Here is a 15,440-nt window from a genome sequence, read left to right as displayed (position 1 = left end):
TCCTACAATATCCCTGAAGAAATAGATGATAAAGAACATAAACAATGCAAAAGAGTCAAAAAGTGCATTGTTAAAAATAAGCTCACTCACCAAGACTACTACGACTGCTTGAATAATAAACAAGAACAGCTTGCAACCATGAACGTTTTTCGATCCCATCTTCACGATATATACGTCGAAGAAATTAACAAAGTCGCACTCAGCGCTAACGATGATAAAAGGGTTCTATTGAATGATGGCACTCACAACACCTTTGCCATTGGTCACTACAAAACAAGGTAAGTACTTCGTTGCTAAATATTATAAAAACTAGGAGCCGCCATCTTGGATCTTAAATGATATGACGTCATTCTAGATTTTAAGAGGAACCTTATCGCGGTCGCCATCTTGGACTTTAAGAATTTTTTGAAGAAAAGGTAATTCATCTTGAAAAAAATGAAAAAATGGTAAAACAACGCGATGACGATAGCATCCTTAAGTATGGAAAAGTATCAATGCGCCAGAACCCGCTTTTCCTTATATATATCATTAAATTATCTTCAAGTGAATTAACATTAAATCAGGCAAAAATGTCATTAAATTTATTATAAATAATATATTGCATGTTTAACAGCCTCGAAGTATTCAAAACACGGGTACCACTTGTTATATAACATTGTTGAATTTGTCTACAAAAGTTACCTAGTCATTTATTCTGTTATTTTAAATTAATATTAAGTTCACTCTATAAATATATTTCTTTCTTCACGAAACAACCTTTTAACACTACGTTTCAAAGAACGATATTGTTATGATGTTATAAGTAATTTTAAGTTAAATACCTTTTCTTTTAAAGATTTCGCTTTTAGGTTAAAATGAAGCAATTTATAATAATAATGATAGTGCTTGGTTGCATCTATGGACGAGATATTCCGAAGAAGCCGAACAGTAAACGCAACTATAAAGATCACATTTCTATTGCGGATTTTTTTTTATTATTCTATTAACTCATCAGATGTAGGTGGATATCGAAGATGAAAACGATGAAATTGTTTACAAAAAACATGCATTGCAGGGAGCTATTGGCGATATTTATAGTCTGAATATTTGACGGAATCTTTACATGATTAGTTTTATCTTAATACTTAATTATTTAAAAAAAAAAAGACCTACTTCAACCCGAATCTTATTTTTGGTATTTTTTTCAAAAGCTTAGCTTCGCGTAAACAAAAAAAGTTTTAAACGAAAATCCTTTTTTCGATATTCTGAAATTATAAATGGCGTTATATTAGTTTTTTACATTTTGGCATCTCCAATGCTTGTTATGGTTTCAAAAATTTTTGTTAATGTTGAAATACCATTAATGTTATTTTATTAACTTCTCCATTTGGCAATAATTTCGTTGCTTCAGTGCAAATCTCTCCTTGTGCCCCTCCCCCTTCTAAAGAGAGAAAGCAATTTTTGAATCGTCCGCTTGAAGCAAGTTTGCGATTGCCCTTCAAACTTTGCTTTCTCAAAATAAATGAATTCCTATAATTATCTATCAAAATTTAATTCCTACATAATCCAATTTTGAAATGTTTAAAGATATATTTTCAACTCAGTTATAAATGAATATATTTATTCGGTGTGTGTGCCTTAATTTTTTAATTTTCAGACGAAATCATTAAAGCTGATTTGAAAAAAATTTCATCATATTTGTAGATTATTGACTTCAGATTTATAATGCAATAAGCTCATGTTTATATCAAACAACGGAGTAGGTTAAGGGCGTCCTAAAAAAGAAACCAAAAGGAGTAAATAAAGGGAATTTAAAAAATAAGAAAAACAATAGATACAATCTGCGGGCCAAACATTTTCCAATTTCTTTTGGTTGTAAAAAAGAATTCTTAAAATTGAGCTCTACCAACACATGGAAAATATTTTTGTACTAATTATAATTTTTTAAACTTTTAAAAATGGTAAAATAGGATTTAAAAACTTATCCATTAAACAATTTTAGACTTTTTAAGTTTATCAAATAAAACTGAAAACCATTTAGAACTGAACAATAAAAAAATGTAATAACAAAAATTAGAAACAAAGTTAAGTAATCAAAGTAAAGAAATCAAATTATATTAGTTATAGCAATAACACCTAGATACCCTTACTTAAGGTGGAAAACCCCTGAAAAATTTTTTTTGAGTAAATATCAATATTTTATAAATTTAACTTCATATACATAAAGTAAATAACAAAATTAACTGAAAAAAACAAAAAAAACTTTTTTTGGATAAAATGGTAGCTGTAGCAGGTTCCAAAAACACCAAAATATTGAAAGACCCCGGCCAATGTATCTAAAGATATACACAATTTTAACAAAATCTTTTTTGCATACTTATTCTAACAAGGTAGTTCTGTGATATGAACGAAGCAGATTTTTCATAATAATTTTTAATAGGCTAATATATTGGACCAAAGTACATGTAAAAAATTTGACCGAATTTTATGACTTTGTTGACCGATTTAAGGACTGGATTCAATTTTTAAAAAAATCTGTCACGGTGTTAAGTGGTGTTAAGCTAAAACTTTAAGTATGAATTTGTTTGATTGTCACAGAAGACAATCAAACAAATTCATACTTAAAATTTTAGCTTAACACCACTTTTAGTTATTTAGATATACTGGCCGGCGTCTTAAAAACTCTACATCTGAGAAAAACAGCTTTTAAAAATGCTGACATAAAAAATTTCAAAATAGTGTAAATAAATATCCAAATCTCTATATAATAAAAAAAGTTAAATCTTAAAATGCACCAGTTTGATATGGACTTTGCTCTTTTTCAATAAATTTGTCATATCGACTCTTCTTTTTTCCACGAATTACTTGTCTGCGTTTCTTTGCTCGTTCTGTGTTTTTGTATCTGGCTAAGTATAATCGCTTTTGATTAATTTTCCTACATCCTTCTAACAAATGCTTTCCAGGTCTTAAATTCATTTTTTCTAAAACTAAAACCCTAGCTTGTCTACCAATGTTAAAATGGGCAACTGCATCAAAAGTGCCAAATTGAAGATTTGTAAGCGAGACATAATGGCCTTTTGGTATACGCTCCCATATTGTCATGTTAAAAGACTCATTGTTGTTTTGGGTAAGGCCATGCAGACATTTTTTTAAAAGAATGTCACTACTTAATTCATCATAAATTGGCTTAAGTTTCCAAACAATTGATATTGGTAAGCCAGGACCAGGTCTGTATGTTGAGGTATGGTTTGCTTTGTCACGATTATACCGACACCAACTATCTGAACCTACTGGACAGTGAGGAAAATGTAAATTTTCATTTTTTGATGAAGCAACATGATTAAGTGTAGCTCTTACAGCAGATTTCATAGCATTTAAATTATTTTTGTTTTGACGAATTGCAATGCCATAAAAATTTTGAAGACGATCAATAGTTGCATCGGTCAATTTTCCATGACCACCAAGACCTTTTTCTTTTTTTTTTAAATTACGTAAACGTGTTCCTACTCTTTTTTGCACATGTCCAACACATTCAAGTTTATTTACAAGAACACCTTGATAAACATTTTTTACAGCATCATAACCTTTGCTATCTCCATCACCATAGAAATCAGTATATCGTAGATTATGTTTTTCAATAGATCTACTCCATATTCTGCGGGCTCCCTCTGGCTCCATTCCACCAGGTAGTCCTTGGTAGTTAAAAGTACATTTATGTCTATCATGCCATTTTTCATAGGCTAATGGGTTTTCTTTCTTTAGATGTTCTTTATGAAAACATGCTTTGCATACCTATATTTTGAGAAAAACATATTAAAATCTGAAGTATGTAACATCAAATAGATTTTCATATTTTAGAAAATAGCAATCTTTCTAGTATGTAATATATCTATGATAATATGTAATATATATAATAATATGTAATATGTATATAATACAGTATGTAATATATATACATATATATATGTATTGTATATATATATATATATACTATATATATATATATATATATATATATATATATATATATATATATATATATATATATATATATATATATCAAGTTAGGTAGGCGTTTATATACACACACAAAAACGTACGTGCTGCATCAAAGTGCAACATCAATAACATTGGGCACATGGTCTGGAATAGAATTTAAAATAAGATCACTCTTCAAGTCTTTTAGTTCTTGAACAGCATCCATCATAGTGTCTTCAGCTGCAGATTTTACTGCATTAGTTAGTTTTATAACAATTTTATTATAATTATTAGCAGTCATTGGTTTAGGCATGTCCATTAATGAGACAAATCTTGAGAATCCAGAATAGCCTTGACCACATGATCTCATAGCATAAACAGCCATGGTATTAATATCAAAAAAATTTTTGTATATTCAATGTTGAGGTATAAAATTCTCTTGAATAATCACATACACAGCAGTTAACATAAAGACAAGACGCTAGACCAATTCTCTTGTTTTCATTTTCAGAAAGAAACAACTTAGATGACATACATTCTTGACATCTAAGGGTAGAAATTACAGAGTTTAGAGTTTCTAAATCTAAAAACAGGATCCAGTAATTATATTACTAGATAACTTTGGTCTTAATGACGAAATTTTTTTAACTTTTCTAGCAGAAGCACATATTTCATCAGAATTAACAAAGTTAAAATCAACTGGTTTCCCCATATTTACATTTACATCTTCAACACTTGTAGTAACATTTATGTTCATATCTACAATATTCGATTCCATATTTACATCCATATCAAAATTATTTATAACTAAGTTCTTTTTTACATTAATTATTTTTTTCCTTTTATTATTTGTAGCTTTTTGTTTAACTCTGCAAGCCTTAGCCATCATAGAAGATTTATGATTTATTTATGAGCTTTCCAGTAACTGTTTTTATACTCAAGTTGTTTTGAACAATGGAAAATACAATTTACTTGATAAGATATATTTTTCATATAAAAAAATAGGACTATTGTTTAGTAAAATTGGACTATTTTTTAGTTAAGGCAAAAAAAATTGCCGTTGTTATGGCGGTTGTTAAGGAAGCTTAAAATACTGGGGTTCAATAAAATCTTTTTTAATGAAGATCTATAGCGAATTTTCAAAAATGGTTTTCAGATGGTGATTCTCTGATAAATTTTGCACAAAACAAGAAAATAATATTTTTTTTCAAAAATTTCATATTTCTGAGGGGTTTTCCACCTTAAATTAGTTTCTTAAATTTAGTGAATGTCTTTCGAGTAAAAGAATGTAAATTAAGTTGCTCATAAGTTTACATACTTTAATTCCTTATTAAAAAATTAGTTTTTATCTGAAGAAAAAATGAGGATTTGATATTTTTTCTATTTTGGTAGAGAACTTTCAATAGTAAGTGCAAATGAATAACAGATACTTTTTGAAAATTAAATATTAGATACTAATTAAATTCTTTAAACAACTTAGAGTTATTCGTTTGCAGTCATAACCCAAAGTTTATGTTTAATTTATTTTTTTTCTTAAAAATTTCCTTCAAACTCTCATCATGTCTAAAAGAAATACCTTGCTGAACATTAACATATTTCTTTTCAACATAATGAAGGCCTCTGTCTAAAGAAATTGCATGTTGAACGTTAAATAACATCATTCAAAAGCATATTCATAGTTTTGTTATAAAAGTTAGATATTGATCAACTTTTGGGTTGATCAATATCTAACTTTTCATGATAACAGCTAAATAATAACAAAAAACTAATTAGTTGAGTTGCTTGTATGTTTATGATATGCTGAACTCATATTTATATCAAATTACACAATGCATAAGAGCATCCATCAATGGAAATTAAAAAAAAAGAGAGAAATTAGAAATAAAAAAAAAAGTTGTTAATTTTTTATGAGCCAATTTTTACCAATTTGTATTTTTTCTTCAAAGTTTCCTTAAAACACTCATTATGACTTGCTAAAACACATGCTGCATTAACTCTAGCCTCAGTCCAAAGAAATTGCAGATTGAATGTTAAATAACACCCTTTAAATGCAATCTGATTGAAACAATAATTATTTTATAGCTTTTGTTATTTACTGAGAAGCATTCCAAGCGATTTTCATTTATTGATTAAAACTAATCGTTTCTACAATGCTAGTTCAAGTTACAGATTTGCAATTTGTTTTTAAATACACATAAAATCCAGCAAAGGTTTAAAAGAAGAAGTATTTCTGAGAGTTTATTGGATTTATTTGTTTTTGTTTTTAGACAAACCATCTCAATAAGTACCCATATTGATCCTCCAGAAAAGATATGTGAGTAAACATTATTCTTTTACTTGTTGTTTGTAGTATTCATCTAATAATCAATACTATTGAATTTTTTTCAACATTTATAATATTTTTCAGACAACTAAAGCTGATTTGAAACGATTATTATGTTAATATATCTATATATTTATAAAATTATATAAAATATCATTTTAACTGATTTGAATAGAATTTAATTAGATTTAAAAATTATGAAATCTAGATTTTTAACAAGATTAGCTTGTGTTTATGATATGCTCACCTCATATTTATATCAAATTACTTAGTGCACAAGAGCATCCATGAAAGAAAATTTAAAAATGTGAAGAAGAAAATTAGAAATAAAAAAACACAAATTGATAATTTTCTTTGGGGCAAATTTTTTCCTGTTTGTTTTAGAAAAAAAGAAATTAAAATTGATCTCTAGTAATGGAAATGGGAAATTTATATTTTAAAAAATACATCAATTTAAAAATGTTTTTAAAATATGAAGATTTATTTTAAATTACAGCTATTATACATTTTTATACATTTTTAGATTTATTTAGAGTTAAGACATCATCCTTATAAAATGATTGCTTATTCTACAAATGTTGTAATAAAAATACCAACTCACTGTTGTTTTAGAATATTTTATGTGTCTATAATGGAAGTTAGTTACCTTATGTACTGGTCAATGACCTTCTGTTCTTAACTGATCAGAGAAGTTTAATGTTTTATAATGGATAATTTAGATAAGGTGTATTTTTCACAGTTAATGTTTCAATGTTATTAACACAATTGATTCACTCTAAAAAGCATTAAGTCTCCAAATACACGTCTTACATAACTTATATAATATGAAGTAAGCATTGTTAGATTTTTTGAAACTTTTTGAAATAAATAAACATTCTCACTCTTGACTTTTAAAAAAAAATCCAGCCCATAAATGGTGTTTGCATTTAAATGATATACATTTTCTTACAGATAAGAGGGAATCTATAAGTAGCATCAATATGAAACATGGTAAAAAAAAGTATTGTTTGAAGAATTTATATTTTGTTGTTGATTCATTTTAGTAAATATGAAAAGTAGTTCTATTCTCATATTGTTTCGAAAGATATCTTTCATTTCTAAATTTATTTCCTTCAGAATGAAAATAACTTGTTTTTTTTTTAGGATTATTTTCTGAAATCGTTTTTAAAGATGATAAGAAAGCATTTTTTAGGCTGATCATCTTTATTTTTGTATCCTTATTGTGATCTGCAGGGGCGAATGTAATTATTAGTAACGCTGCATGGTTTCCTATGTCAGTTGGTCTGCACATTGAAGGATTTTTTTGTGAATTTTATTCCTTAATGGTATGGGATTAGTTTACAAGAAATCTTTTGACCAGACATTTACTCTCATCTACATACTTTAAAGAAAACAGCAAGTTCAATTAACTGTAACTAATTGTAGGAGCCTGTTGAACAAAACGGTTGCCAATCTGGCAAAGGTACTGATCCTGATCCAAAATCTAAAATCTTTCAGAATTGAATAATAATAAGCTCTGGCCTTTCTCCCATGAGAACAGATCAATTAGAATAGAAAGTAATTGAGCTAGTAGTGTCATGATTTAAATCTAAAAATCAGTCTTATTATGTTTTATTAGCTATTTTTTGTATTATTTAAGAAAAATTTGTTTTTATGATACAAGGCAAATATAAAAAATGTAATGCATGCATTATTTATTAGCTGCATTTAATGGCAAAAATAATTTGTTATATTTGACAAGTTTTCATTTCCCTGCACTATTAGTTTTAAATATATGTTTCAAAATAGTTTGTTTAAAAGCAGTTGTTCTTGAAGATAGACAAATCTTCATCAATCTTCTGGTTATAATGATCTTTCATTGACAATACTTCTAATCCATTTTTTTCAAACAGTTTGGAAACAGAATTTAAAATGATTTTAATGTCTTAAGTACTTTTAAAGGATGAAGTTCTTTTAATTGAAAGGATTAAGAAAATGTAATTCATTACAGATTTGAAGATCTAAGAAAAATAAATTCTTTTATAAAGGCTGAAATTAGATTTAAATTTAAAGCAGGCTTCTAAGGTATTTTTTCGCTGTTTGTTTATTTTAGGTTGGTTAATTCTCTTTTGTGTGTTTTGAGTTCTACAGATTAATTCGTTGTTTTGACATAATCAAAAGTAAGGATAACCAATATACCAACCATCATTGCATGAATATAACGTGCAGATTAGATTATATAGGAAACCATGGTAATTTTAGACTGTCAGTATTGCAGCTAAAGTCTTAAAGTTTGAGAATGCAACACTTTAATTTCCAAGAACTTTACAAATTGTATGTCTCATTGTGTTACTTCATAGATTAAATGAACAAATTACCCAACCTTTGGATAGAACCTAATAAACATTCACATGTTCCTTATGACTTTGACATTCACTTTTCAGATCAAGGTAAAAGCATTTTTTTTTAGAGTAACATTTAAAAGTTTTTTTTTAAGTTTATTTTTTTTTAAGAGCAGACTTATTGCATGTAGGAACATTTATTAGTATTAATATTTGATTTACTTTTTATTTTTTGTGTTTGTATATATGTTTATGTATTGTATATATGTGTATGTGTATGTATATGTGTGTATATATGTTTGAGTTAATCATGAAAGCATGTAAACAACTTCACCATAATTTATTACAATATTTCAAAAAAGGTACTTTAAATAACTTTTAACAAGATTGTAAAATCTTTTTCTCTTTATCAGATTACATAAAAGTTATCAAAGAGGCTATTGAAGATTTAAACTATTACATGAAAAACTACTCCTGCGCATCTTATCCTCCTGTTTGGCAACCTTGAACTACTGAGTTATGTTGAGATTATGTTTCCTTTACAAATGTGCTAAAGGGTAGGTAGGTGATTTATTTCACATATAAAGCTATAAATACTGGAGACCAGAGATTTATCACAACTTTAGTTAATCTGAGAAAAACATAAAGGTAGCAATTATTCTTATGCATAATGACCAATAATCTAAAAAAATACAATATGATTGTAAGTTTCTATTGAAATAGTGACTGTTCCTTTAGATGTACACAACATGCAGCATTTTATTAAAAAACTCAAACTTAGATGATCACTTAATTTACAACTGGTGGGGCCACTGAATTTTTTTATAACAATTTTCGAACAATGGCAGTCTAAGCTGTGTAAACAACACTTTGTTGCAGTTTTGTAACCTTAGGGAATTACAAACTCAAGTTTTTTAACTTAAGTCACCTTTTCAGATGTAATTAGAGATGTAAAAATCAGCCAGTTATTTTGTAATAATGGTTGCATGAATGGATGATTTGATATGGGATGATGAATGTTCATGATATGGGATGATGAATATTCGTTATTTGTAAGGAAACTTACAATCCTAATGTGATTTTTGTTTTATCAGTTTAGGTCATAAGCTAAAACAGAGTTGTTTTCGATTTTTAATTGACTTAAAGTGCAAGTTAGAGGCTATTTAAAATGATAGAAAGCCCCTATGGCTTTATTTCTGCTGACATGTCCTTTTTATCGTCAAAAGCAACAAAAGACATGGAATATCCCGTCGGCTCTTTTGTTACCACACTGCGATTTTCAAACACCCAGAGAAAACAAAACGGGGGTTCTTAAAATAAAAGGAGCTTTTCCATTTGCATACTCGTAATACAGCAGAATCTTTTGGTACTGAATTGGCTTTGTGGCTGCGTAAATCTCTCCAGCCAACCTCCTAGGATATGTTTGAATATGCTCGAAAAAAAAAAATAAAGCAAAGCTCCTTTACTTTATTTTTTTTTTCGAGCATATTCAAACATATCCTTCAACACCATGCCGCTTTTTTCAAAACGAGTCCCTCCACACTTTATTTTCAAATCAAATTCATCCATTCGACGAATAATGGTGAAATCCAAATCATTTTCAAAGCTGTAAATCTTGTAATGGTACTTTTCTTCATAAGGCGAATAATAATATGACTCCTCGTAATCTTCCGTCTTAAGGTATTCATTTATAAAGGGCTTAAACAAAACCATCATCTTGCTCATTTTTTAATGGGTCTGAAAATTTTTTTCAGAGAGAAAATGACCAATGTCGCTCGAAAGCAAACTGATCAATTCTTTATTGTCCACCCACGAATTGAACGAGTCTGGATATCCCAACCATTTAACCAGTGATCTGCTCTTGGTTTTGCGAATGATATTTTCTATTTTAAATATGTCTTGATGCGTCTTTTGCAACTCCTGCTCGTAAAAAGTGCCTTGAATTTCTTCACCGTTAGTATCAGCGATTTTATAGGTGGGCGGATCCGTATACTGAACTTTTGACACGGTAAAAACCTCTTCAGTGCATCTCGGTGTATACCCCTTTTCAAAATGAGACTGCTTTTTTGTGATTCCGCACTTTGTCACCTATTAAGAATTTTGGATCTTTTCTTTCTCTCTGTTTACCATTCAGGTTCATCCAGACCTTATTTTTATTCTTTTTTTCGCTGGCTTCAACTGGCGTCATTTTGATTGAAGAGTGCTTTGTACTGTTGTAATTTTTCACCATCTCATCCAAACAGCTACACCATTTACATTCAAGAAGGAGCCTATGACATCAACCAGATCAACGAATACCTTCAAACTGAAATGGAAAAACAAACAGGAATACAGAGTAGACGGTGTCACCATTACAGCGAACGAGCCTTCGTTAAAATCCGTATTGACCTTTGGAAAGCCTACAGCAACGACAAAATACTGGGTCGATTTTAACGTGAACAACAGCATAGGGTCACTCTTTGGATTCGATAAAAACGAATACACCTACGTTGAGAAAAAAGAAGACCCTATTGACCCTAATAAAGTCACAAGTAACTAACGACATCATCGGCTTGTCTTATTTAGACGGAAAAACAACAAACGATATTTACTCCTTTTACCCACAGGTTGAACCAGGCTACAAAATTGTTGAAAAACCTTTTCACTTAATTTACCTTTCCATCGTTGTAAGCAAAATTTCAAGAATTGAAACGCAAATTGTTGACCAAAATGGAAACTTGATCGATTTTAGAGGAGAAGACATCATCGTCAGATATCACATCAGAAAAAGAATTTCCTCAACTCTATCCGATCTTTTCTCCGGAAGCGCTTTCAATCGATAATTCGAAAAATCTCAAACTTTTTTTTCCTTTTCTATTAAAAATGAGCAATTATCAAAAGATCAGACTAAACATCTCGCAAGGACAAGCTGACAAATTAAAAAAGCCATTCAAGACAAAACCGAAGTCAGCATAAAACTCACTCTTTCAGATTTAGAAGGAAATCACATCATCGCAGTCACAAACTCCCAATTGAACAAAATTAGAAAGGCCTACAGCAACGGAAAAGGAGTCAATCTTAAACTCAGCAAAAAACAAAGCGCACACAACTCTAAAGTAGAAGGAGGATTCATCGGTGCGCTACTCCCTTTGCTCGGCATGCTCGGAAGCACTCTAGCCACAAGAGTCGTCCCTGCTCTTGCCACTGGCCGTGTAATGTTTTCAGGTGTTGGAGCTTCTGCCGGTCCTGCCATGGTCAACAAAATCGCTGGACGCGGCATAGTTTACTTGAACATAAACGGAAAAGGAATGAAATTAACCGCAGCTGGCTCAGGCTTATACTTAAGACCTTGGTCTAAAAACGTCAACGGAGACGGGCTCTTCTTAAAAACTGGCAAAAGCTACGAATCTGTTGGATCCGGTTTACTGCTCGGACCCAATTCACCCTTCTCAAACATTCCCTTTTTAGGCGCCATTCGCTAAAAAAATTTTTATTTGACAAGAATATAAAATTCATAGAAAATACACTTTTACCATCCCCATTTCTCCTGTGGACGAAATCATCAACGTCTCTCCAACAAACACATCCAACACGCTCGAAAAAGAAACTATTTTTGAAACTCGATACAGCTGCTCAGACCGACGCAACAAATCAAATTTCACTCCATTCTCAGTTTCTTCTCCAAACTTAAAGCTCTCAGAAAAAATACCGCTTTTATCCATTGAAAATATCAACATCCCTTTCTCTAAAGCCACTCCAAATTCCGAGGTCGGCTTTATCATCTTACACATATCGCTAAACCTCGAAGCCAAAATTCTTCTACTTGACCAAAAACAATAACGCTCACTCAAATTCACGTTTTGAACGCTTTCAGTCGCCACCTTAATATTTTACGAAAACTGGTCTAAAGATCTCACGGCGATTTCCAAACTTCCCGCATTCAAAATCGGCAGTCAACTCGCTATCACTTTTCACCGTTTTAAACAACTTACTCATATAACTCTCAATACCCACATGCAACGGATCCTCAAAATCAAACACGTGCTCGTCAAACCGATCTGCAAAAAGCTCCACTTCAAACATTAAATTTATCGTTGTTTTTGTTTTCACACAAATTCCTTCTTTACTTATCTTCAAACATACCATCCTCATGTTATTGAACAAAAGATCAAACAACGCTTTCATTTCACCTGCATGCTTTGTTCTCGCTAAAAAACATTTTTTTAAAAGAAGAAAATAAAATTAAATCATTGCGGTAAGAAATTTTTTATCACAATCATGGCAAGAAATAAAAAGAAAAAAAAATTTATAACTTAACAAAAACAATCATCACAGAAATATATTGCGGCAAGAAATTTTTTATAACTTCTAAACACATTTTTTTGAATAAAAGGTAAGTCATCACATCAAAGGTATCAACCTTAAGTATAGGAAAGGTATCAATGCGCTAGAACCGGCACTATCTAGTAGTTTTAGCTGTGTTAAAATATCTGGGCCACAAAGATGTTGTAAAAATTGAAAAAGGCCTGAAAGACGTCATGTTCAAGGCTAACAACATGTTACAAAGGAGAACAGAAAAACAAAATTTGAATAACCTTTATAGATTTGAAATTAAATTTGAATTGCTCTTATAGATTTTGTTTTTTATAATTTTGTTAGTTATAATATAATATAGTGATAAAAAATAAAATACATAACAATTATATTTAACCTTATAATTTATTTAGTTATAAATACAATATATTATCTGTGTAATTATACATATATAATTTATTATAATTGTGAGTGAGAAAACCTTAAAAAGCAAAAATTTAAACTGCTCAACTCATTCGTTAAATGCGATGTGTTTTAATTATCATATAAGTTGTATATTGGTGTTGTTATCAGGCTTCCCAGTTTACCATGTCTTTAAAATGAAGAATTTCTTAAGGGTTAATGGTATTTTAAGGGCAAATTGTTTCAGACATTTTTTATCAAGGCACATTTTTTAGCTTAAATTTAGTATATAGTTATACTGTTAATTTTTAAACATTAAGGTGTGTTTGGGGATGATCCTATAAGGGGTTGGTTTTGGCAAAATCATGACAGGATAGTTTCTTACAAATGTCATGACAGTGGACAGTATCCGATGAATACGGTGTGTCTTTATTTATTCCTAATGATATACGCATAGCCATGATGATCTTCTCTTGGTAATGGATAAATGAGATAATACATTATTTTGTTGTTTAAGTTTTTTTTAGTTGTCATGGATGGAGCTTAGAGGGCGGTTGACTGCCCATGAGCATCTTTTACTGGTGTTTAACACATTTATAGCACATGTAACGTGTGCATTCATTTAAATATCAATGGCTTTGGAACTCATGGCAAACGTTTTTTAAAACCTGGAAATTTTGCTGAAAAGTGAGTTTGTTATAGATTTACTACAAACAATTTATATATATATATATATATATATATATATATATATATATATATATATATATATATATAACGTTAGACAATATTGTTTTATCCTTAAAGATTCTTCAGTAGTCTATTGTTTTTTATAAGACCAAATTTCAGCAATAAAAATCGAAAACTTTTTTAAAGCAATTAAAAGTATGCTCAAACAGTTGCTCTACATCTAAGTGCACCAGCAATATGGGCCTCAGGGGAATGTTGAAAAATCTTATCCCATATCAAAAAGTATTATTTGGCCCAGGGATTATTCCCCCATCCGCCCTAGCCCCTCTCATTGGCCATGATTGTATTTAACATTCTCTTATACCTGTGAATTTAAGCATAACTATCATGTTTTTATATTTAATTATAGAGTTAAGTTTATTGTAAAAAAAATAGTGACTATTTTAGCATAATGTATTTATAGCTTCAACTATTCAAATTTTCTCAGGCAACCAAGACAAAAAAGATGGCACGATTGGCGATTAGAGATAGCAAAGTAGCACGATTTGCTAATAAGCGATCTCTGGCTCTAATGATTTGCTGCGATAAGACAGAAGTTTCGATGGAGGAAGGTAAGAAAGAAGACAGTGAAGAAAGTAATAACGAACCTTAAAAATAAAGCAGAAGATTATGTTTTAAGTAAATATTGATATCATGTAATAATATTAATACTATGTAAATGATAATGGTCATTTTTATTATATTTTATTAATAAAATAAAAATTTATAAAACGATCACGCTCTATTACTCTTTTTTAAATATATAAATTGAATGTTCTTCAATTAAGTGTAGAAGATTCAATTTTTCTCATAGTACCTATATGGTTTAATAAACCATATATGTACTATATATGGTTTATTAAACCATATAGGTACTACGTTTTTATATAACAACTAAAAGGAAACGTAAGAGGCTTGAATGACTGCGCGATTGCGCGCAACATTCCCCGCCCAACATTAATTTTTAACTAAAAGTTCAATATCATCTTCATTGCAAAATTTCATTTGAATAACCTTTTTGTCCATAGTTTTATATAAGGCTTCTAATAAATATAGCTTGTTTATATGTCGTTCTATGACAATTGGGCGATTATTAATAACGGCTTCAACTTCGGCTAATTGGTCAGAAGTTCTTCGTATGTAAGGCGGGCATTTGCTATTACTTTGCGGAGGCAACGTTTGGTTGAAGCAACAAGTCTTTCGAAGAATCCTCCCCACTAGGGCGCAGCGACAGCGTTGAAATCCCATGATATACCACGAGATGAACTGAAATCTTGAGTAATTTTAGATATAAATTGTGAGCCATTATGAGAAATGATTTTAGTAGGCGCGCCTCGTTTCGCTATAAACCGTTGTAAATTTCTTACACAAGATTCAGCTGAAAAATCTGGAACGAGATCTAAAAACAAAGAGCG

General features: G+C 29.9%; 1 long non-coding RNA gene across 5 annotated transcripts; it reads left to right on the top strand.

The window, feature by feature from the left end:
- The first annotated feature begins 2,889 nt into the window (after window positions 1–2,889).
- Window positions 2,890–14,752, top strand: LOC149894403 (uncharacterized). 5 transcript variants are annotated; one of them, XR_016449983.1, is made up of 7 exons: window positions 2,895–3,287; window positions 6,225–6,271; window positions 8,373–8,511; window positions 8,620–8,709; window positions 9,015–9,162; window positions 13,824–13,983; window positions 14,474–14,752. It is a non-coding gene; the product is annotated as an uncharacterized LOC149894403 (long non-coding RNA). The 5 variants fall into 5 exon arrangements; XR_016449979.1 differs by having other exon boundaries at window positions 2,896–3,287; window positions 9,015–9,158; window positions 13,617–13,983; XR_016449976.1 differs by having other exon boundaries at window positions 2,896–3,287; window positions 13,617–13,983.
- Window positions 14,753–15,440: the final 688 nt, after the last annotated feature.

The sequence above is a fragment of the Hydra viridissima genome, unplaced genomic scaffold, assembly GCF_058129835.1.
Source record: "Hydra viridissima isolate aposymbiotic clone 2 unplaced genomic scaffold, HvirCarnegie_v1 scaffold_1, whole genome shotgun sequence".
Taxonomy (NCBI): domain Eukaryota; kingdom Metazoa; phylum Cnidaria; class Hydrozoa; order Anthoathecata; family Hydridae; genus Hydra; species Hydra viridissima.
This window is presented reverse-complemented; position numbering and strand designations above follow the sequence as displayed.